The sequence below is a fragment of the Salvelinus alpinus genome, chromosome 2 (assembly GCF_045679555.1).
Source record: "Salvelinus alpinus chromosome 2, SLU_Salpinus.1, whole genome shotgun sequence".
In the NCBI taxonomy this organism is placed as follows: domain Eukaryota; kingdom Metazoa; phylum Chordata; class Actinopteri; order Salmoniformes; family Salmonidae; genus Salvelinus; species Salvelinus alpinus.
Window position 1 is genome coordinate 105,767,273 of NC_092087.1, and position 25,832 is coordinate 105,793,104.

General features: G+C 39.9%; 1 pseudogene; it reads right to left on the reverse strand.

Annotated features, from left to right (window-relative positions):
- LOC139568403 (cytochrome P450 3A27-like) overlaps positions 1-25,832 on the reverse strand; it is a 38,614-nt pseudogene that overhangs the window by 10,746 nt on the left and 2,036 nt on the right.

Consider the following 25,832-nt stretch of genomic DNA (forward strand, 5'->3'; position numbering starts at 1 on the left):
TGGCACCATGGTTACATACACATCAGTACCTCACCACATCTGGCACCATGGATACATACACATCAGTACCTCACCACATCTGGCACCGGGGTTACATACACATCAGTACCTCACCACATCTGGCACCATGGATACATACACATCAGAAACTCACCACATCTGGCACCGGGATTACATACACATCAGAAACTCACCACATCTGGCACCGGGATTACATACACATCAGTACCTCACCACATCTGGCACCGGGGTTACATACACATCAGTACCTCACCACATCTGGCACCGGGGTTACATACACATCAGTACCTCACCACATCTGGCACCGTGGATACACACACATCAGTACCTCACCACATCTGGCACCGTGGATACACACACATCAGTACCTCACCACATCTGGCACCGTGGTTACATACACATCAGTACCTCACCACATCTGGCACCATGGTTACATACACATCAGTACCTCACCACATCTGGCACCGTGGTTACATACACATCAGTACCTCACCACATCTGGCACCGTGGATACATACACATCAGTACCTCACCACATCTGGCACCTACACAGTATCTATCTCCTCCTGCAGTTTGGTCATGGTGTGGGGGTTACCTTGTTGGGGAACACAGTATCTATCTCCTCCTGCAGTTTGGTCATGGTGTGGGGGTTACCTTGTTGGGGAACACAGTATCTATCTCCTTCTGCAGTTTGGTCATGGTGTGGGGGTTACCTTGTTGGGGAACACAGTATCTATCTCCTCCTGCAGTTTGGTCATGGTGTGGGGGTTACCTTGTTAGGGAACACAGTATCTATCTCCTCCTGCAGTTTGGTCATGGTGTGGGGGTTACCTTGTTAGGGAACACAGTATCTATCTCCTCCTGCAGTTTGGTCATGGTGTGGGGGTTACCTTGTTGGGGAACACAGTATCTATCTCCTCCTGCAGTTTGGTCATGGTGTGGGGGTTACCTTGTTGGGGAACACAGTATCTAACTCCTCCTGTAGTTTGGTCATGGTGTGGGGGTTACCTTGTTGGGGAACACAGTATCTATCTCCTCCTGCAGTTTGGTCATGACATGGGGGTTGGTTGCCAGGTTATAGGCCAGGAAACTCATCGTACTGCTGCAGGGCTCGTAGCCGGCGAAGATGAAGATCATGGCCTGAGACAAGATCTCATGATCAGTCAGTCCTGTGGAGGGAGAGAGAGAAAGAGAGAGAGAGAGAGACCAAGATAATAGTTTGTAACAGGTGTGTGTTTGTAACAGGTGTGTGTTTGTAACAGTAGTTTACAGGTGTGTGTTTGTAACAATAGTTTACAGTTGTGTGTTTGTTACATTATTTTACAGGTGTGTGTTTGAAACAGTATTTTACAGGTGTGTGTTTGTAACAATAGTTTCCAGGTGTTTGTTCGGCAGGTACCTTTAGTCTGTTCCTCTCCTGTCTTTGTGTCGCTGCCTTTCTGAGAGTCGATCATCAGCTGTAAGAAATCCACCCGATTCTGGAAGCAGAAAGACATGAGGTCAAATCCATCCAATCACAACCAACACAAACAGATTCTAATGGATCTGGTCCAATCACAACCAACACAAACAGATTCTACTGGATCTGGTCCAATCACAACCACCACAAACATATTCTAATGGATCTGGTCCAATCACAACCAACGCAAACAGATTCTAATGGATCTCGTCCAATCACAACCAACACAAACAGATTCTAATGGATCTCGTCCAATCACAACCAACACAAACAGATTCTAATGGATCTGGTCCAATCACAACCAACACAAACAGATTCTAATGGATCTCGTCCAATCACAACCAACGCAAACAGATTCTAATGGATCTCGTCCAATCACAACCAACACAAACAGATTCTACTGGATCTCGTCCAATCACAACCAACACAAACAGATTCTAATATGAATGTAGATGTTTGAGTCCCAATAATAGTGTTTTTAAATTCCAACATAATATCGATATGGACATTTCATATTGGTGCCAATCACTAGTTAATAAATTACATAGTTACATAGTTTTATAGTAAATCAATATTACAATACAAATATAAATGTACAGAATTAAATATCAACATAACAATCAAATATAAATATAAAACATATTTACAGTTGAGTTCCCAGTGTCACGTCCAGATTTGATCTTAGCCAGCGAGGCGTAAAAGAAGTCAAACGCCGCAGTCGGGAAGAAAGAAAACTTCATCTTCTCCAAGATAGGACCAGTGAAGGGAAACAAACCTGGGGAAGGAGACGTGGGGAGAAGAGGAGAGGAAGAGGGGAGGACGGGAGAGGAGAAGAGAAGAGGAGAGGAGAGAAGGGGAGGACGGGAGAGGAGAAGAACAATTTATAGAAAGGTATACAACTTCATATGATTAAAAAGTACAAGTCTGCGTCCGTGTGTGTCAGTGCATGTGTGTGTGGTCTCACAGACTAGGAGGAACAGTGGGTTTAAAAGGTCAAACTTGATCATCTTCTTGACGTTGGAGACGAAGGGGTCTGAAGGGTTGTTCAGAGAGTCCATTTCCACACTGAAGGCTGTGCTGGTGACCACGTCCATACTGTAGGGCCCAAAGAACGTGCAACACAAACACAATTACACACCACACAACTACCAAACACACAACTACTGACCACAACGACATAACTACTGACCACAACTACTGACCACAACTACTGACCACAACCGCACAACTACTGACCAAAACTACTGACCACAACCACAACTACCGACCACAACTACCGGCCACACTACCGAACACAACTACCGACCACAACCACCGGCCACAACTACCGACCACAACCACCGGCCACAACTACCGGCCACAACCACCGGCCACAACTACCGGCCACAGCTACCGACCACAGCTACCGGCCACAGCTACCGGCCACAACTACCGACCACAGCCACGACCACAACTACCGACCACAACCACCGGCCACAACTACCGACCACAACTACTGACCACAACTACTGACCACAACCACACAACTACTGACCACAACTACTGACCACAACTACCGACCACAACTACTGACCACAACCACACAACTACTGACCACAACTACTGACCACAGCCACCGACCACAATTACCGACCACAACTACCGGCCACAACTACCGACCACAGCCACGACCACAACTACCGACCACAACCACCGGCCACAACTACTGACCACAACCACTGACCACAACCACACAACGACAGACCACAACTACTGACCACAACCACACAACTACTGACCACAACTACTGACCACAACTACCGACCACAACTACCGACCACAACTACTGACCACAACCACACAACTACTGACCACAACTACTGACCACAGCCACCGACCACAATTATCGACCACAACTACCGACCACAGCTACCGACCACAACTACCGACCACAGCTACCGACCACAGCTAACGACCACAACTACCGACCACAACCACTGACCACAACTACACAACCACCGACCACAACTACCGACCACAACTACACAACCACAACGTCCGACCACAACTACACAACCACAACTACCGACCACAACTACCGACCAAAACTACCGACCACAGCTACCGACCACAACCACAGACCACAACTACCCAACCACCGACCACAACTACCGACCACAACTACCGACCACAACTACTGACCACAACCACCAACCACAACTACTGACCGCACAACTACCGACCACAACTACCGACCACAACTACTGACCACAACCACACAACTACCGACCACAACTACTGACCACAACTACTGACCACAACCACACAACTCCCGACCACAAATACCGACCACAACCACTGACCACAACCACCGACAACAACCACCGACCACAACCACCGACCACTGACCACAACTACCGACCACGACTACTCACCACAACCACACAACTACTGACCACAACTACTGACCACAACCACAACTACCGACCACAAATACCGACCACAACCACTGACCACAACTACCGACCACAACTACCGAACACAACTACTGACAACAACCACCGACCACAACTACACAACCACAGACCACAAATACTGACCACAACAACTGACCAGAACTACAGACCACAACTACTGACCACAACCACAACTACCGACCGCAACTACCGACCACAGCTACCGACCACAACCACTGACCACAACCACAACTATCGACCACAACTACCGACCACAACCACCGACCACAACTACCGACCACAACCACCGACCACAACTACCGACAACAACCACCGACCACAACCACACAACCACTGACCACAACTACCGACCACGACTACTCACCACAACCACACAACTACTGACCACAACTACTGACCACAACCACAGCTACCGATTAATTGGCCGATTTTTGTTTATTTGTAATAAATGAGAATTACAACAATACTGAATGAACAACGAACACACTGTTGCCAGCCTAATCTCGGGAGTTGACAGGTTTGAAGTCATAAACAGTGCTGTGCATCCCAGCATTGCTTCTTGGCGCACAGATCCCTTTAGCGGGATCATTTTCGTCAACATCCGCTGAATTGCAGAGCACCAAATTTAAAAGAAATTACTAAAAATATTTAATTTCATGAAATAACAAGTGCAATACACCAAAACACAGCTTTGCTTGTTGTTAATCCACCTGTCGTGGATATGCTTTATAGCGAAAGCAATCCAAGCGTTTGTATGAGTTTATCGATCAGTAGACAAAACATTACGAACAGCTAGCAGCAAAGTAACTTGGTCACGAAAGTCAGAAAAGCAATAAAGTTAATCGCTTACCTTTGATGATCTTCGGATGTTTGCACTCACGAGACTCTCAGTTACCCAATAAATGTTCCTTTTGTTCGATAAAGATTATTTTTATATCCAAAAACCTCCATTAGGTTGGCGCGTTATGTTCAGTAATCCACAGGCTCGTGCAGGTCATGAAGGGCAGACGAAAATTCCAAATAGTATCCGTAAAGTTCGTAGAAACATGTCAAATGTTTTTTATAATCAATCCTCAGGTTGTTTTTAACATTAATAATCGATAATATTTCAACCGGACGGTAAACTATTCAATACAAGAGAGAAAGAAAATGTCGAGCTACCACTGTGGCGCGCATGAACTAATGGAAGGACATCTGGCAGTCCACTGACGCGATGTGATCAATCTCGCTCATTTTTCAGAATAAAAGCTTGAAACTATGTCTAAAGACTGTTCACACCCTGTGGAAGCCACAGGAAAAGGAATCTGGTTGGTATCCCTTTAAATGGAGGAAATGCAGGCAATGGAACAGGGATTTTTCAAAATAAGAGGCACTTCCTGGTTGGATTTCCTCAGGTTTTCGCCTGCAAAATCAGTTCTGTTATACTCACAGACAATATTTTGACAGTTTTGGAAACTTTCGAGTGTTTTCTATCCTAATCTGTCAATTATATGCATATTCTAGCATCTGGGCCTGAGAAATAGGCCGTTTACTTTGGGAACGATATTTCTCCAAACATAAAAATAGTGCCCCCTAGCTTCAAGAGGTTTTAAGAGCTGCTGTTCGAATGAATGCTTAAGAGCCTGCTGCTGCCTACCACCGCTCAGTCAGACTGCTCTATCAAATAATATACTTAATTATAATATATTAAACACACAGAAATACGAGCCTTTGGTCATTAATATGGTCAAATCTGGAACCTCTCATTTCGAAAACAAAACGTTTATTCTTTCAGTGAAATACGGAACCGTTCCGTATTTTATAGAACGGGTGGAAACCCTAAGTCTAAATATTACTTTTACATTGCACAACCTTCAATGTTATGTCATAATTACCTTTAATTCTGGCAAATTAATTACGGTCTTTGTTCGGAATAAATGGCCTTTCAACAGTTTGCAACGAGCGCGGCGGCCCAAAATGCTGCATATACCCTGACTCTGCTTGCACTGAACGCAAGAGAAGTTACACAATTTCCCTAGTTAATATTGCCTGCTAACATGAATTTATTTTAACTACATATGCAGGTTTAAATAAATATACTTGTGTATTGATTTTAAGAAAGGCATTGATGTTTATGGTTAGGTACGTTATCGCAACGATTGTGCTTTTTTCTTGAATGCGCTTTTGTTAAATCATCAAGTTGAAGTAGGCTGTGATTCGATGATAAATTAACAGGCACCACATTGATTATATGCAACGCAGAACAAGCTAGTTTCACGTTCGTCGTATCGAGGAGACCAAGGCGCAGCGTGATTGGAATACATTCAAATAGTACATGCAAAACACCAGTCTCAACGTCAACAGTGAAGAGGCGACTCCGGGATTCTGGCCTTCTAGGCAGAGTTCCTCTGTCCAGTGTCTGTGTCCTTTTGCCCATCTTAATCTTTACTTTTTATTGGCCAGTCTGAGATATGGCTTTTTCTTTGCAACTCTGCCTAGAAGGCCAGCATCCCGGAGTCGCCTCTTCACTGTTGACGTTGAGACTGGTGTTTTGCATGTACTATTTAATGAAGCTGCCAGTTGAGGACTTGTGAGGCGTCTGTTTCTCAAACTAGACACTCTAATGTACTTGTCCTCTTGCTCAGTTGTGCACCGGGGCCTCCCACTCCTCTTTCTATTCTTGTTAGAGCCAGTTTGCTCTGTTCTGTGAAGGAAGTAGTACACAGCGTTGTACGAGATCTTTAGTTTCTTGGCAATTTCTCGCATGGAATATATGTTATATATATGTTATAATATATATATGTATGTATGTGTATTACAATTAAGACTCGTATGGTGAAATGGTGAAAAGCCAGAGGTCAGAGGTTAGGAATCAGGACTCACTCCTTCACTTCGATGGTCTGGTCTTTATCTGCCTGCTTCTTCATTCCATTCAGCAGGTTAGCAGAGTGCTGCTTCATGATACCAAACATCTAGAGAGAGAGAGAGAGAGAGAGAGAGAGAGAGAGAGAGAGGTAGAGAGATAGAGGGAGAGAGGTAGAGAGATTGAAGTAGAGAGAGAGAGAGGTGGAGAGAGGGAGAGGGGGAGAGGTAGAGAGAGAGAGGTAGAGAGAGAGAGGTAGAGAGATAGACGTAGAGAGAGAGAGGTAGAGAGAGAGAGAGGTAGAGAGGTAGAGAGATAGACGTAGAGAGAGAGAGGTGGAGGGAGGTAGAGAGAGGTAGAGAGAGGGAGAGGTAGAGAGAGGTAGAGAGAGAGAGGTAGAGAGAGAGAGGTAGAGAGAGAGAGAGAGGTAGAGAGGTGTAGATGTGTAGAGGTAGAGGTTAGCAGTGCTGTTTCATGATTAGGGTTAAATGGACATAACCCAGATACCGAGATTAACGCACAAAACCACTCCCTTTTCCTGGGATAAATAACTAAGAGAAACCAGTAAATTAGGCTCCTTAGCTCGTGGATTCCCATTCAGGAACAGCTAGACTAGAATAGCTTGCTGGACATTTAGGCTCCTTAGCTCTTGGAATCCCATTCAGGAACAGCTAGACTAGAATAGCTTGCTGGACATTTAGGCTCCTTAGCTCTTGGATTCCCATTCAGGAACAGCTAGACTAGAATAGCAAATGCAAATTAATTACTTAAAAACCATACAATGTGATTTTCTATATTTTTGTTTTAGATTCCCTCTCTCACAGTTGAAGTGTACCTATGATAAAAATTACAGACCTCTACATGCTTTGTAAGTAGGAAAACCTGCAAAATTGACAGTGTATCAAATACTTGTTCTCCCCACTGTATATAGATGTAACGGCGTTCCTCCTCCTCTTCATCCGAAGAGGAGGAGCAGGGATTGAACCAAACTGCAGCGTTGCGATTTGACATGATTTATTTAAGTAAAGACGACAAACACGAACTTCACTTGAATCTAAACAAAACAACAAACGGAGTAGACAAACCTGAACGTAAGAACTTACATGTAACTCGAAGAACGCACGAACAGGAAAAATGACTACATAAAACGAAACGAACAAACAAACCGAAAACAGTCCCGTATGGTGCAACATAGACACAGACACAGGAGACAACCACCCACGACAAACAATGTGACAACACCTACCTTAATATGATTCTCAATCAGAGGAGATGAAAACCACCTGCCTCTAATTGAGAACCATATTAGGTACCCATTAACCAACATAGAAACAGAAAACATAGACTGCCCACCCACACTCACGTCCTGACCAACTAACACAACCAAAACTAACAGAAAACAGGTCAGGAACGTGACAATAGATATATATAGAGTTGAAGACAGAAGTTTACATGCACCTTATCCAAATACATTTAAACTTAGTTTTTCACAATTCCTTACATTTAATCCTAGTAAAAAATCCCTGTTTTACGTCAGTTAGAATCACCACTTTATTTTAAGAATATGAAATGTCAGAATAAAAGTAGAGAGAATAATTTATTTCAGCTTGTATTTCTTTCATCGCATTCCCAGTGGGTCAGAAGTTTACATACGCTCAATTAGTATTTGGTAGCATTGCCTTTAAATTGTTTAACTTCGGTCAAACGTTTTGGGTAGCCTTCCACATGCTTCCCCCAATAAGTTGGGTGAATTTTGGCCCATTCCTCCTGACAGAGCTGGTGTAACTGAGTCAGGTTTGTAGGCCTCCTTACTCGCACACGCTTTTTCAGTTCTGCCCACACATTTTCTATGGGATTGAGGTCAGGGCTTTGTGATGGCCACTCCAATACCTTGACGTTATTGTCCTTAGCCATTTTGCCACAACTTTGGAAGTATGCTTGGGGTCATTGTCCATTTGGAAGACTCATTTGTGACCAAGCTTTAACTTCCTGACTGATGTCTTCAGATGTTGCGTCAATATATCCACATAATTTTCCTCCCTCATGATGCCATCTATATTGTGAAACGCACCAGTCCCTCCTGCAGCAAAGCACCCCCACAACATGATGCTGCCACCCTTGTGCTTCACAGTTGGGGTGGTGTTTTCGGCTTGCAAGCCTCCCCTTTTTCTTCCAAACATAACGATGGTCATTATGGCCAAACTGTTCTATTTTTGTTTCATCAGACCAGAGAACATTTCTCCAAAAAGTACAATCTTTGTCCCCATGTGCAGTTGCAAACCGTAGTCTGGCTTTTTTTATGGCGGTTTTGGAGCAGTGGCTTCTTCCTTGCTGAGCAGCCTTTTGGGTTATGTCGATATAGGACTCATTTTACTGTGGATATAGATACTTTTGTACCTGTTTCCTCCAGCATCTTCACAAGGTCCTTTGCTGTTGTTCTGGGATTGCACTTTTCGTACCAAAGTACGTACATCTCTAGGAGACAGAATTCGTCTCCTTCCTGAGCACTATGACGGCTGTGTGGTCCCATGGTGTTTATACTTGCGTACTATTGTTTGTACAGATGAACGTGGCACCTTCAGGCGATTGGAAATTGCTCCCAAGGATGAACCAGACTTGGGGAGGTCAACAATAATTTTTCTGAGGTCTTTGCTGATTTCTTTTGATTTTCCCATGATGTCAAGCAAAGAGACACTGAGGTTGAATGTAGGCCTTGAAATACATCCACAGGTACACCTCCAATTGACTCAAATTATATCAATTAGCCTATCAGAAGCTTCTAAAGCCATGACATCCTTTTCTGGAATTTTCCAAGCTGTTTAAAGGCACAGCCAACTTAGTGTATGTAAACTTCTGACCCACTGGAATTGTGATACAGTGAAATAAGTGAAATATAAGTGAAATAATCTGTCTGTAAACAATTGTTTTTAAAAATGACTTGTGTCATGCACAAAGTAGATGTCCTAACTGACTTGCCAGAACTATAGTTTGTTAACAAGACATTTGTGGAGTGGTTGAAAAACTAGTTTAATTGACTCCAACCTAAGTGTATGTAAACTTCCGACTTCAACTGTAATTTCATACTCCAGAATTCGACATTGCTTATCCTAATATTTCTATATTTCTTAATTCCATTATTTTACTTTTAGACTTGTGTGTATTGTTGTGTATTGTTAGAAATTACTGCACTGTTGGAGCTAGGAACACAAGCATTTCACTAAACCCACATCTGCCTAAATATGTGTTTGCGACTAATACAATTTGATTTGATTTAGGTTTGAGTTCATAACAAGCTATAATGAGTTAATAAAGAGTTTATAACAAGCTATAATGAGTTAGTAAAGAGTTTATAGCAAGCTATAAAGAGTTTATAACAAGCTATAATGAGTTAATAAAGAGTTTATAACAAGCTATAATGAGTTAATAAAGAGTTTACAACAAGCTATAATGAGTTAATAAAGAGTTTATAGCAAGCTATAAAGAGATTATAACAAGCTATGTGTTAATAGTTTATAATGAGTTAATAGTTTATAACCAGCTATAATGAGTTAATAGTTTATAACAAGCTATAATGAGTTAATAGTTTATAACAAGCTATAATGAGTTAATAAAGAGTTTATAACAAGCTATAATGAGTTAATAGTTTATAACAAGCTATAATGAGTTAATAAAGAGTTTATAACAAGCTATAATGAGTTAGTAAAGAGTCAACCTTTAAGTCTTTACTGAAGACGTATCTCTTCAGTAGGTCATATGATTGAGTGTAGTCTGGCCCGGAAGTGTGAAGGTGAACGGAAAGGCTCTGGAGCAACGAACCACCCTTGCTGTCTCTGCCTGGCCGGTTCCCCTCTCTCCACTGGGATTCTCTGCCTCTAACCCTATTACAGGGGCTGAGTCACTGGCTTACTGGTGCTCTTTCATGCCGTCCCTGGGAGGGGTGCGTCACTTGAGTGGGTTGAGTTACTGACGTGATCTTCCTGTCTGGGTTGGCGCCCCCCCTTGGTTTGTGCTGTGGTGGAGATCTTTGTGGGCTATACTCGGCCTTGTCTCAGGATTGTAAGTTGGTGGTTGAAGATATCCCTCTAGTGGTGTGGGGGCTGTGCTTTGGCAAAGTGGGTGGGGTTATATCCTTCCTGTTTGGCCCTGTCCGGGGGTTTCTTCTGATGGGGCCACAGTGTCTCCTGACCCCTCCTGTCTCAGCCTCCAGTATTTATGCTGCAGTAGTTTATGTGTCGGGGGGCTAGGGTCAGTTGGTTATACCTGGAGTACTTCTCCTATCTTATCCAGTGTCCTGTGTGAATTTAAGTATGCTCTCTCTAATTCTCTCGTTCTCTCTTTCTTTCTCTCTCTCGGAGAACCTGAGCCCTAGGACCATACGTCACGGCAAACCGGGCATGATGACTCCTTGCTGTCCCCAGTCCGCCTGGCCTTGCTGCTATTCCAGTTTCAACTGTTCTGCCTGTGGTTATGGAACCCCTACCTGTCCCAGACCTGCTGTTTTCAACTCTTAATGATCGGCTATGAAAAGCCAACTGACATTTATTCCTGATTATTATTTGACCATGCTTGTCATTTATGAACATTTTGAAAATCTTGGCTCTCTCTAATTCTCTCCTTCTCTCTTTCTTTCTCTCTCTCGGAGGACCTGAGCCCTAGGACCATACGTCAGGACTACCGGGCATGATGACTCCTTGCTGTCCCCAGCCCACCTGGCCTTGCTGCTATTCCAGTTTCAACTGTTCTGCCTGCGGCCACCTGTCCCAGACCTGCTATTTTCAACTCTTAATGATCGGCTATGAAAAGCCAACTGAAAATTATTCATGATTATTATTTGACCATGCTTGTCACTTATGAACATTTTGAACATCTTGGCATAGTTCTGTTATAATCTCCACCCGGCACAGCCAGAAGAGGACTGGCCACCCCTCATACCCTGGTTCCTCTCTAGGTTTCTTCCTAGGTTTTGGCCTTTCTAGGGAGTTTTTCCAAGCCACCGTGCTTCTACACCTGCATTGCTTGCTGTTTGGGGTTTTAGGCTGGGTTTCTGTACAGCACTTCGAGATATTAGCTGATGTACGAAGGGCTATATAAAATAAACTTGATTTGATTTGATATAACAAGCTATAATGAGTTAATATAGAGATTATAACAAGCTATAAAGAGTTCATAAAAAGCTATAATGAGTTTATAAAGAGTTTATAGCAAGCTATAAAGAGTTTATAACAAGCTATAATGAGTTTGTAAAGAGTTTAAAGCAAGCTATAAAGAGTTTATAACAAGCTATAATGATTTAATAGTTTATAACAAGCTATAATGAGTTAGTAAAGAGTTTATTACAAGCTATAATGATTTAATAGTTTATAACAAGCTATAATGAGTTTATAACAAGCTATAATGAGTTTGTAAAGAGTTTATTACAAGCTATAATGATTTAATAGTTTATAACAAGCTATAAAGAGTTTATAACAAGCTATAATGATTTAATCGTTTATAACAAGCTATAATGAGTTAGTAAAGAGTTTATAACAAGCTATAATGAGTTAGTAAAGAGTTTATAACAAGCTATAATGAGTTAATAGTTTATAACAAGCTATAATGAGTTAGTAAAGAGTTTATAACAAGCTATAATGAGTTAGTAAAGAGTTTATAACAAGCTATAATGAGTTTGTAAAGAGTTTAAAGCAAGCTATAAAGAGTTTATAACAAGCTATAATGATTTAATAGTTTAATAGTTTATAACAAGTTTTAATGAGTTTATAAAGAGTTTATAACAAGCTATAATGAGTTAGTAAAGAGTTATAACAAGCTATAGTGAGTTTATAACAAGTTATAAAGCGTTTATAACTTGTTGATAAAACATAGAAAGGGAGAGATGGAGGGATGGTTGTACCTCTTTTAGTCGTCCAGAGGTAAAGGAAGGTGAGAGGACACTGCGGATTCGTTTCCATGTATCTCCCTTGGCAACGGACAACGCATCAAACATTTCACCGTTCAGATAGAAGTCCTAAAACATGGAGGACAGTTGTATTAATGATCAAACAGCTCAACATTTAGACAGAAGTCCTAAAACATGGAGAACAGTTGTGTTAATGTCAAACAGCTCAACATTTAGATAGAAGTCCTAAAACATGAAGGACAGTTGTATTAATGATAAAACAGCTCAACATTTAGACAGAAGTCCTAAAACATGAAGGACAGTTGTATTAATGATCAAACAGCTCAACATTTAGACAGAAGTCCTAAAACATGGAGGACAGTTGTATTAATGATCAAACAGCTCAACATTTAGACAGAAGTCCTAAAACATGGAGGACAGTTGTATTAATGATCAAACAGCTCAACATTTAGATAGAAGTCCTAAAACATGGAGGACAGTTGTATTAATGATCAAACAGCTCAACATTTAGACAGAAGTCCTAAAACATGGAGGACAGTTGTATTAATGATCAAACAGCTCAACATTTAGACAGAAGTCCTAAAACATGGAGGACAGTTGTATTAATGATCAAACAGCTCAACATTTAGACAGAAGTCCTAAAACATGGAGGACAGTTGTATTAATGATCAAACAGCTCAACATTTAGATAGAAGTCCTAAAACATGGAGGACAGTTGTATTAATGATCAAACAGCTCAACATTTAGATAGAAGTCCTAAAACATGGAGGACAGTTGTATTAATGATCAAACAGCTCAACATTTAGATAGAAGTCCTAAAACATGGAGGACAGTTGTATTAACTATCAAACAGCTCAACATTTAGACAGAAGTCCTAAAACATGGAGGACAGTTGTGTTAATGATCAAACAGCTCAACATTTAGATAGAAGTCCTAAAACATGGAGGACAGTTGTGTTAATGATCAAACAGCTCAACATTTAGATAGAAGTCCTAAAACATGGAGGACAGTTGTATTAATGATCAAACAGCTCAACATTTAGATAGAAGTCCTAAAACATGGAGGACAGTTGTGTTAATGATCAAACAGCTCAACATTTAGATAGAAGTCCTAAAACATGGAGGACAGTTGTATTAATGATCAAACAGCTCAACATTTAGATAGAAGTCCTAAAACATGGAGGACAGTTGTATTAATGATCAAACAGCTCAACATTTAGATAGAAGTCCTAAAACATGGAGGACAGTTGTATTAATGATCAAACAGCTCAACATTTAGACAGAAGTCCTAAAACATGGAGGACAGTTGTATTAATGATCAAACAGCTCATCATTTAGATAGAAGTCCTAAAACATGGAGGACAGTTGTATTAATGATCAAACAGCTCAACATTTAGATAGAAGTCCTAAAACATGGAGGACAGTTGTATTAATGATCAAACAGCTCAACATTTAGACAGAAGAACTAAAACATGGAGGACAGTTGTATTAATGATCAAACAGCTCAACATTTAGATAGAAGTCCTAAAACATGGAGGACAGTTGTATTAATGATCAAACAGCTCAACATTTAGACAGAAGTCCTAAAACATGGAGGACAGTTGTATTAATGATCAAACAGCTCAACATTTAGATAGAAGTCCTAAAACATGGAGGACAGTTGTATTAATGATCAAACAGCTCAACATTTAGATAGAAGTCCTAAAACATGGAGGACAGTTGTATTAATGATCAAACAGCTCAACATTTAGATAGAAGTCCTAAAACATGGAGGACAGTTGTATTAATGATCAAACAGCTCAACATTTAGATAGAAGTCCTAAAACATGGAGGACAGTTGTATTAATGATCAAACAGCTCAACATTTAGATAGAAGTCCTAAAACATGGAGGACAGTTGTATTAATGATCAAACAGCTCAACATTTAGACAGAAGAACTAAAACATGGAGGACAGTTGTATTAATGATCAAACAGCTCAACATTTAGACAGAAGTCCTAAAACATGGAGGACAGTTGTGTTAATGATCAAACAGCTCAACATTTAGACAGAAGTCCTAAAACATGGAGGACAGTTGTATTAATGATCAAACAGCTCAACATTTAGACAGAAGTCCTAAAACATGGAGAACAGTTGTGTTAATGTCAAACAGCTCAACATTTAGACAGAAGTCCTAAAACATGGAGGACAGTTGTATTAATGATCAAACAGCTCAACATTTAGATAGAAGTCCTAAAACATGGAGGACAGTTGTATTAATGATCAAACAGCTCAACATTTAGATAGAAGTCCTAAAACATGGAGGACAGTTGTATTAATGATCAAACAGCTCAACATTTAGATAGAAGTCCTAAAACATGGAGGACAGTTGTGTTAATGATAAAACAGCTCAACATTTAGACAGAAGAACTAAAACATGGAGGACAGTTGTATTAATGATCAAACAGCTCAACATTTAGATAGAAGTCCTAAAACATGGAGGACAGTTGTATTAATGATCAAACAGCTCATCATTTAGATAGAAGTCCTAAAACATGGAGGACAGTTGTATTAATGATCAAACAGCTCAACATTTAGACAGAAGAACTAAAACATGGAGGACAGTTGTATTAATGATCAAACAGCTCAACATTTAGATAGAAGTCCTAAAACATGGAGGACAGTTGTGTTAATGATCAAACAGCTCAACATTTAGATAGAAGTCCTAAAACATGGAGGACAGTTGTATTAATGATCAAACAGCTCAACATTTAGATAGAAGTCCTAAAACATGGAGGACAGTTGTATTAATGATCAAACAGCTCAACATTTAGACAGAAGAACTAAAACATGGAGGACAGTTGTATTAATGATCAAACAGCTCAACATTTAGATAGAAGTCCTAAAACATGGAGGACAGTTGTATTAATGATCAAACAGCTCAACATTTAGATAGAAGTCCTAAAACATGGAGGACAGTTGTATTAATGATCAAACAGCTCAACATTTAGATAGAAGTCCTAAAACATGGAGGACAGTTGTATTAATGATCAAACAGCTCATCATTTAGATAGAAGTCCTAAAACATGGAGGACAGTTGTATTAATGATCAAACAGCTCAACATTTAGATAGAAGTCCTAAAACATGGAGGACAGTTGTATTAATGATCAAACAGCTCAACATTTAGACAGAAGAACTAAAACATGGAGGACAGTTGTATTAATGATCAAACAGCTCAACATTTAGATAGAAGTCCTAAAACATGAAGGACAGTTGTATTAATGATCAAACAGCTCAACATTTAGATAGAAGTCCTAAAACATGGAGGACAGTTGTATTAATGATCAAACAGCTCAACATTTAGATAGAAGTCCTAAAACATGGAGGACAGTTGTATTAATGATCAAACAGCTCAACATTTAGATAGAAGAACTAAAACATGGAGGACAGTTGTATTAATGATCAAACAGCTCAACATTTAGATAGAAGTCCTAAAACATGGAGGACAGTTGTATTAATGATCAAACAGCTCAACATTTAGACAGAAGTCCTAAAACATGAAGGACAGTTGTATTAATGATCAAACAGCTCAACATTTAGACAGAAGTCCTAAAACATGGAGGACAGTTGTATTAATGATCAAACAGCTCAACATTTAGATAGAAGTCCTAAAACATGGAGGACAGTTGTATTAATGATCAAACAGCTCAACATTTAGATAGAAGTCCTAAAACATGGAGGACAGTTGTATTAATGATCAAACAGCTCAACATTTAGATAGAAGTCCTAAAACATGGAGGACAGTTGTATTAATGATCAAACAGCTCAACATTTAGACAGAAGTCCTAAAACATGGAATCATAGTATTTACATAATATTCACACTACTTTAAAATGTATGAATAATGAATGCCACAAATAATGTATTAATAATATCAGTAATAATGTTAGGATTATTATTATTCAGATTATTATTAGGGGATGTGTGTGTGTGTGTGTGTGTGTGTGTGTGTGTGTGTGTGTGTGTCTCACCCTGTGGTTGATGAAAATGTTGTAACACTCTTTAATCAGGACGGTCTTGATCATGCTTTTGTCCATGATACACAGAACAGGCTGCCTCCCATCATAGATCCTTCACAGAGGAGAAATACACCTGGCTTTAACCACTATATATACACCTACATGGTACACAGAACAGACTGCCTCCCACCATAGATCCTTCACAGAGGAGAAATACACCTGGCTTTAACCACTATATATACACCTACATGGTACAGACTGCCTCCCATCATAGATCCTTCACAGAGGAGAAACACACCTGGCTTTAACCACTATATATACACCTACATGGTACACAGAACAGACTGCCTCCCATCATAGATCCTTCACAGAGGAGAAACACACACCTGGCTTTAACCACTGTATATACACCTACATGGTACACAGAACAGACTGCCTCCCATCATAGATCCTTCACAGAGGAGAAACACACCTGGCTTTAACCACTATATATACACCTACATGGTACACAGAACAGACTGCCTCCCATCATAGATCCTTCACAGAGGAGAAACACACCTGGCTTTAACCACTATATATACACCTACATGGTACACAGAACAGACTGCCTCCCATCATAGATCCTTCACAGAGGAGAAACACACCTGGCTTTAACCACTATATATACACCTACATGGTACACAGAACAGACTGCCTCCCATCATAGATCCTTCACAGAGGAGAAACACACCTGGCTTTAACCACTATATATACACCTACATGGTACACAGAACAGACTGCCTCCCATCATAGATCCTTCACAGAGGAGAAACACACACCTGGCTTTAACCACTATATATACACCTACATGGTACACAGAACAGACTGCCTCCCATCATAGATCCTTCACAGAGGAGAAACACACCTGGCTTTAACCACTATATATACACCTACATGGTACACAGAACAGACTGCCTCTCATCATAGATCCTTCACAGAGGAGAAACACAACCCTGGTTTTAACCACTATATATACACCTACATGGTACACAGAACAGACTGCCTCCCATCATAGATCCTTCACAGAGGAGATACACACCTGGCTTTAACCACTATATATACACCTACATGGTACAGGCTGCCTCCCATCATAGATCCTTCACAGAGGAGAAACACACCTGGCTTTAACCACTATATATACACCTACATGGTACAGGCTGCCTCCCATCATAGATCCTTCACAGAGGAGAACCACACAGGGTTGTATTGGCTGTTCCGATGTGTCGGAGGAGACTCAGCGTAGGAGAAAGGGTTAAATATCAGTGCTTATGTGAATATGTCTTTTGTCTGATGCAGCTGTATTGACCCCAAATGGGCGAATAAACTTGATTTAAGCTTTACTATTCGTCCCAATGGGGACCCTAACAGTAGAACGCGATGGGTTAGAAGAAGCCTACATAACCAACCCATGAAGTAAAATGTACTACTGAGTTTGGGGTAATGTTGGACAGGTAAAACTAGTAACTGAATGTAATCAGATTACGTTACTGAGTTTGGGGTAATGTTGGACAGGTAAAACTAGTAACTGAATGTAATCAGATTACGTTACTGAGTTTGGTGTAATGTTGGACACGTAAACTAGTAACTGAATGTAATCAGATTACATTACTGAGTTTGGGGTAATGTTGGACAGGTAAAACTAGTAACTGAATGTAATCAGATTACGTTACTGAGTTTGGGGTAATGTTGGACAGGTAAAACTAGTATCTGAATGTAATCAGATTACGTTACTGAGTTTGGGGTAATGTTGGACAGGTAAAACTAGTAACTGAATGTAATCAGATTACGTTACTGAGTTTGGGTAATGTTGGACAGGTAAAACTAGTAACTGAATGTAATCAGATTACGTTACTGAGTTTGGGGTAATGTTGGACAGGTAAAACTAGTAACTGAATGTAATCAGATTACGTTACTGAGTTTGGGGTAATGTTGGACAGGTAAAACTAGTAACTGAATGTAATCAGATTACGTTACTGAGTTTGGGGTAATGTTGGACAGGTAAAACTAGTATCTGAATGTAATCAGATTACGTTACTGAGTTTGGGGTAATGTTGGACAGGTAAAACTAGTAACTGAATGTAATCAGATTACGTTACTGAGTTTGGGGTAATGTTGGACAGGTAAAACTAGTAACTGAATATAATCAGATTACGTTACTGAGTTTGGGGTAATGTTGGACAGGTAAAACTAGTAACTGAATGTAATCAGATTACGTTACTGAGTTTGGGGTAATGTTGGACAGGTAAAACTAGTAACTGAATATAATCAGATTACGTTACTGAGTTTGGGGTAATGTTGGACAGGTAAAACTAGTAACTGAATATAATCAGATTACGTTACTGAGTTTGGGGTAATGTTGGACAGGTAAAACTAGTATCTGAATGTAATCAGATTACATTACTGAGTTTGGTGTAATGTTGGACAGGTAAAACTAGTAACTGAATGTAATCAGATTACGTTACTGAGTTTGGGGTAATGTTGGACAGGTAAAACTAGTAACTGAATATAATCAGATTACGTTACTGAGTTTGGGGTAATGTTGGACAGGTAAAACTAGTATCTGAATATAATCAGATTACATTACTGAGTTTGGGGTAATGTTGGACAGGTAAAACTAGTAACTGTAACAGATTACATTTAGAAAGTAACCATGGAGACCCAAACATTTTACCACCTCTTATAAAACTACATAGAAAACATTATTCTAGTTGTGGTTGATATTATTATTATTTTTCATGGTCACATGACAGCTCGAGCAGGTGATGAATTGTAAGGAAAGAGCATAGTACAGTTTTAAGTCATCCTAGTACGGTACAGCCAACGGAACTCACCCCCAGATTCTCCCATACTTCTGAAAGCACTCTGTGTCAAAGTTAGCGATGCCCTGTAGAGAGAGAGGTAGAGAGAGAGAGAGAGAGAGAGAGAGAGAGAGAGAGAGAGAGAGAGAGAGAGAGAGAGAGAGAGAGAGAGAGAGAGAGAGAGAGAGAGAGAGAGAGAGACATATAGAAAGAAGAGAGAGAGAGAGAGAGATATAGAAAGAGAGAGAGAGAGAGACAGAGAGATAGATAGAGAGTAAAAAAACTGCTGATTCATGCCCTAGGAGGTCATGTAGGTGTGTCCTACAGCTGAACAGAGAACACACCTGAAACAGGTCAGGGTTGAGGAGGGTTTGTTCTTTTCTATGGTTCCCAGGGTCAAAAACACAACTTCTAGACTGATCATGTCACATATGATATTTTCTTTATCTATTGTTTAAACAACCGTCTAGTCCTCATTTTCCTTCTCATTGTATTGTTTTACATGGGGGGGAAATAACACTATTGTTTAAACAACCGGCTAGTCCTCATTTTCCTTCTCATTGTATTGTTTTCCATGGGGGGGAAATAACACTATTGTTTAAACAACCGGCTAGTCCTCATTTTCCTTCTCATTGTATTGTTTTACATGGGGGGGAAATAACACTATTGTTTAAACAACCGGCTAGTCCTCATTTTCCTTCTCATTGTATTGTTTTACATGGGGGGAAAATAACACTATTGTTTAAACAACCGGCTAGTCCTCATTTTCCTTCTCATTGTATTGTTTTACATGGGGGAAAATAACACTATTGTTTAAACAACCGGCTAGTCCTCATTTTCCTTCTCATTGTATTGTTTTACATGGGGGGAAATAACACTATTGTTTAAACAACCGGCTAGTCCTCATTTTCCTTCTCATTGTATTGTTTTACATGGGGGGAAATAACACTATTGTTTAAACAACCGGCTAGTCCTCATTTTCCTTCTCATTGTATTGTTTTACATGGGGGGAAATAACACTATTGTTTAAACAACCGGCTAGTCCTCTTTTTCCTTCTCATTGTATTGTTTTCCATGGGGGAAAATAACACTATTGTTTAAACAACCGGCTAGTCCTCATTTTCCTTCTCATTGTATTGTTTTACATGGGGGGAAATAACACTATTGTTTAAACAACCGGCTAGTCCTCATTTTCCTTCTCATTGTATTGTTTTACATGGGGGGGAAATAACACTATTGTTTAAACAACCGGCTAGTCCTCATTTTCCTTCTCATTGTATTGTTTTCCATGGGGGGGAAATAACACTATTGTTTAAACAACCGGCTAGTCCTCATTTTCCTTCTCATTGTATTGTTTTCCATGGGGGGGAAATAACACTATTGTTTAAACAACCGGCTAGTCCTCATTTTCCTTCTCATTGTATTGTTTTCCATGGGGGGGAAATAACACTATTGTTTAAACAACCGGCTAGTCCTCATTTTCCTTCTCATTGTATTGTTTTCCATGGGGGGGAAATAACACTATTGTTTAAACAACCGGCTAGTCCTCATTTTCCTTCTCATTGTATTGTTTTCCATGGGGGGGAAATAACACTATTGTTTAAACAACCGGCTAGTCCTCATTTTCCTTCTCATTGTATTGTTTTCCATGGGGGGGAAATAACACTATTGTTTAAACAACCGGCTAGTCCTCATTTTCCTTCTCATTGTATTGTTTTCCATGGGGGGGAAATAACACTATTGTTTAAACAACCGGCTAGTCCTCATTTTCCTTCTCATTGTATTGTTTTCCATGGGGGGGAAATAACACTATTGTTTAAACAACCGGCTAGTCCTCATTTTCCTTCTCATTGTATTGTTTTCCATGGGGGGAAATAACACTATTGTTTAAACAACCGGCTAGTCCTCATTTTCCTTCTCATTGTATTGTTTTCCATGGGGGGAAATAACACTATTGTTTAAACAACCGGCTAGTCCTCATTTTCCTTCTCATTGTATTGTTTTCCATGGGGGGGAAATAACACTATTGTTTAAACAACCGGCTAGTCCTCATTTTCCTTCTCATTGTATTGTTTTCCATGGGGGGGAAATAACACTATTGTTTAAACAACCGGCTAGTCCTCATTTTCCTTCTCATTGTATTGTTTTCCATGGGGGGGAAATAACACTATTGTTTAAACAACCGGCTAGTCCTCATTTTCCTTCTCATTGTATTGTTTTCCATGGGGGGGAAATAACACTATTGTTTAAACAACCGGCTAGTCCTCATTTTCCTTCTCATTGTATTGTTTTCCATGGGGGGGAAATAACACTATTGTTTAAACAACCGGCTAGTCCTCATTTTCCTTCTCATTGTATTGTTTTCCATGGGGGGGAAATAACACTATTGTTTAAACAACCGGCTAGTCCTCATTTTCCTTCTCATTGTATTGTTTTCCATGGGGGGGAAATAACACTATTGTTTAAACAACCGGCTAGTCCTCATTTTCCTTCTCATTGTATTGTTTTCCATGGGGGGGAAATAACACTATTGTTTAAACAACCGGCTAGTCCTCATTTTCCTTCTCATTGTATTGTTTTCCATGGGGGGGAAATAACACTATTGTTTAAACAACCGGCTAGTCCTCATTTTCCTTCTCATTGTATTGTTTTCCATGGGGGGAAATAACACTATTGTTTAAACAACCGGCTAGTCCTCATTTTCCTTCTCATTGTATTGTTTTCCATGGGGGGGAAATAACACTATTGTTTAAACAACCGGCTAGTCCTCATTTTCCTTCTCATTGTATTGTTTTCCATGGGGGGGAAATAACACTATTGTTTAAACAACCGGCTAGTCCTCATTTTCCTTCTCATTGTATTGTTTTCCATGGGGGGAAATAACACTATTGTTTAAACAACCGGCTAGTCCTCATTTTCCTTCTCATTGTATTGTTTTCCATGGGGGGAAATAACACTATTGTTTAAACAACCGGCTAGTCCTCATTTTCCTTCTCATTGTATTGTTTTCCATGGGGGGAAATAACACTATTGTTTAAACAACCGGCTAGTCCTCATTTTCCTTCTCATTGTATTGTTTTCCATGGGGGGAAATAACACTATTGTTTAAACAACCGGCTAGTCCTCATTTTCCTTCTCATTGTATTGTTTTCCATGGGGGGAAATAACACTATTGTTTAAACAACCGGCTAGTCCTCATTTTCCTTCTCATTGTATTGTTTTCCATGGGGGGAAATAACACTATTGTTTAAACAACCGGCTAGTCCTCATTTTCCTTCTCATTGTATTGTTTTCCATGGGGGGGAAATAACACTATTGTTTAAACAACCGGCTAGTCCTCATTTTCCTTCTCATTGTATTGTTTTCCATGGGGGGAAATAACACTATTGTTTAAACAACCGGCTAGTCCTCATTTTCCTTCTCATTGTATTGTTTTCCATGGGGGGGAAATAACACTATTGTTTAAACAACCGGCTAGTCCTCATTTTCCTTCTCATTGTATTGTTTTCCATGGGGGGAAATAACACTATTGTTTAAACAACCGGCTAGTCCTCATTTTCCTTCTCATTGTATTGTTTTCCATGGGGGGAAATAACACTATTGTTTAAACAACCGGCTAGTCCTCATTTTCCTTCTCATTGTATTGTTTTCCATGGGGGGAAATAACACTATTGTTTAAACAACCGGCTAGTCCTCATTTTCCTTCTCATTGTATTGTTTTCCATGGGGGGAAATAACACTATTGTTTAAACAACCGGCTAGTCCTCATTTTCCTTCTCATTGTATTGTTTTCCATGGGGGGGAAATAACACTATTGTTTAAACAACCGGCTAGTCCTCATTTTCCTTCTCATTGTATTGTTTTCCATGGGGGGGAAATAACACTATTGTTTAAACAACCGGCTAGTCCTCATTTTCCTTCTCATTGTATTGTTTTCCATGGGGGGAAATAACACTATTGTTTAAACAACCGGCTAGTCCTCATTTTCCTTCTCATTGTATTGTTTTCCATGGGGGGGAAATAACACTATTGTTTAAACAACCGGCTAGTCCTCATTTTCCTTCTCATTGTATTGTTTTCCATGGGGGGAAATAACACTATTGTTTAAACAACCGGCTAGTCCTCATTTTCCTTCTCATTGTATTGTTTTCCATGGGGGGAAATAACACTATTGTTTAAACAACCGGCTAGTCCTCATTTTCCTTCTCATTGTATTGTTTTCCATGGGGGGGAAATAACACTATTGTTTAAACAACCGGCTAGTCCTCATTTTCCTTCTCATTGTATTGTTTTCCATGGGGGGAAATAACACTATTGTTTAAACAACCGGCTAGTCCTCATTTTCCTTCTCATTGTATTGTTTTCCATGGGGGGAAATAACACTATTGTTTAAACAACCGGCTAGTCCTCATTTTCCTTCTCATTGTATTGTTTTCCATGGGGGGGAAATAACACTATTGTTTAAACAACCGGCTAGTCCTCATTTTCCTTCTCATTGTATTGTTTTCCATGGGGGGAAATAACACTATTGTTTAAACAACCGGCTAGTCCTCATTTTCCTTCTCATTGTATTGTTTTCCATGGGGGGAAATAACACTATTGTTTAAACAACCGGCTAGTCCTCATTTTCCTTCTCATTGTATTGTTTTCCATGGGGGGGAAATAACACTATTGTTTAAACAACCGGCTAGTCCTCATTTTCCTTCTCATTGTATTGTTTTCCATGGGGGGAAATAACACTATTGTTTAAACAACCGGCTAGTCCTCATTTTCCTTCTCATTGTATTGTTTTCCATGGGGGGAAATAACACTATTGTTTAAACAACCGGCTAGTCCTCATTTTCCTTCTCATTGTATTGTTTTCCATGGGGGGAAATAACACTATTGTTTAAACAACCGGCTAGTCCTCATTTTCCTTCTCATTGTATTGTTTTCCATGGGGGGAAATAACACTATTGTTTAAACAACCGGCTAGTCCTCATTTTCCTTCTCATTGTATTGTTTTCCATGGGGGGAAATAACACTATTGTTTAAACAACCGGCTAGTCCTCATTTTCCTTCTCATTGTATTGTTTTCCATGGGGGGGAAATAACACTATTGTTTAAACAACCGGCTAGTCCTCATTTTCCTTCTCATTGTATTGTTTTCCATGGGGGGGAAATAACACTATTGTTTAAACAACCGGCTAGTCCTCATTTTCCTTCTCATTGTATTGTTTTCCATGGGGGGAAATAACACTATTGTTTAAACAACCGGCTAGTCCTCATTTTCCTTCTCATTGTATTGTTTTCCATGGGGGGAAATAACACTATTGTTTAAACAACCGGCTAGTCCTCATTTTCCTTCTCATTGTATTGTTTTCCATGGGGGGGAAATAACACTATTGTTTAAACAACCGGCTAGTCCTCATTTTCCTTCTCATTGTATTGTTTTCCATGGGGGGGAAATAACACTATTGTTTAAACAACCGGCTAGTCCTCATTTTCCTTCTCATTGTATTGTTTTCCATGGGGGGGAAATAACACTATTGTTTAAACAACCGGCTAGTCCTCATTTTCCTTCTCATTGTATTGTTTTCCATGGGGGGGAAATAACACTATTGTTTAAACAACCGGCTAGTCCTCATTTTCCTTCTCATTGTATTGTTTTCCATGGGGGGAAATAACACTATTGTTTAAACAACCGGCTAGTCCTCATTTTCCTTCTCATTGTATTGTTTTCCATGGGGGGGAAATAACACTATTGTTTAAACAACCGGCTAGTCCTCATTTTCCTTCTCATTGTATTGTTTTCCATGGGGGGGAAATAACACTATTGTTTAAACAACCGGCTAGTCCTCATTTTCCTTCTCATTGTATTGTTTTCCATGGGGGGGAAATAACACTATTGTTTAAACAACCGGCTAGTCCTCATTTTCCTTCTCATTGTATTGTTTTCCATGGGGGGGAAATAACACTATTGTTTAAACAACCGGCTAGTCCTCATTTTCCTTCTCATTGTATTGTTTTCCATGGGGGGGAAATAACACTATTGTTTAAACAACCGTCTAGTCCTCATTTTCCTTCTCATTGTATTGTTTTCCATGGGGGGGAAATAACACTATTGTTTAAACAACCGGCTAGTCCTCATTTTCCTTCTCATTGTATTGTTTTCCATGGGGGGGAAATAACACTATTGTTTAAACAACCGGCTAGTCCTCATTTTCCTTCTCATTGTATTGTTTTCCATGGGGGGAAATAACACTATTGTTTAAACAACCGGCTAGTCCTCATTTTCCTTCTCATTGTATTGTTTTCCATGGGGGGAAATAACACTATTGTTTA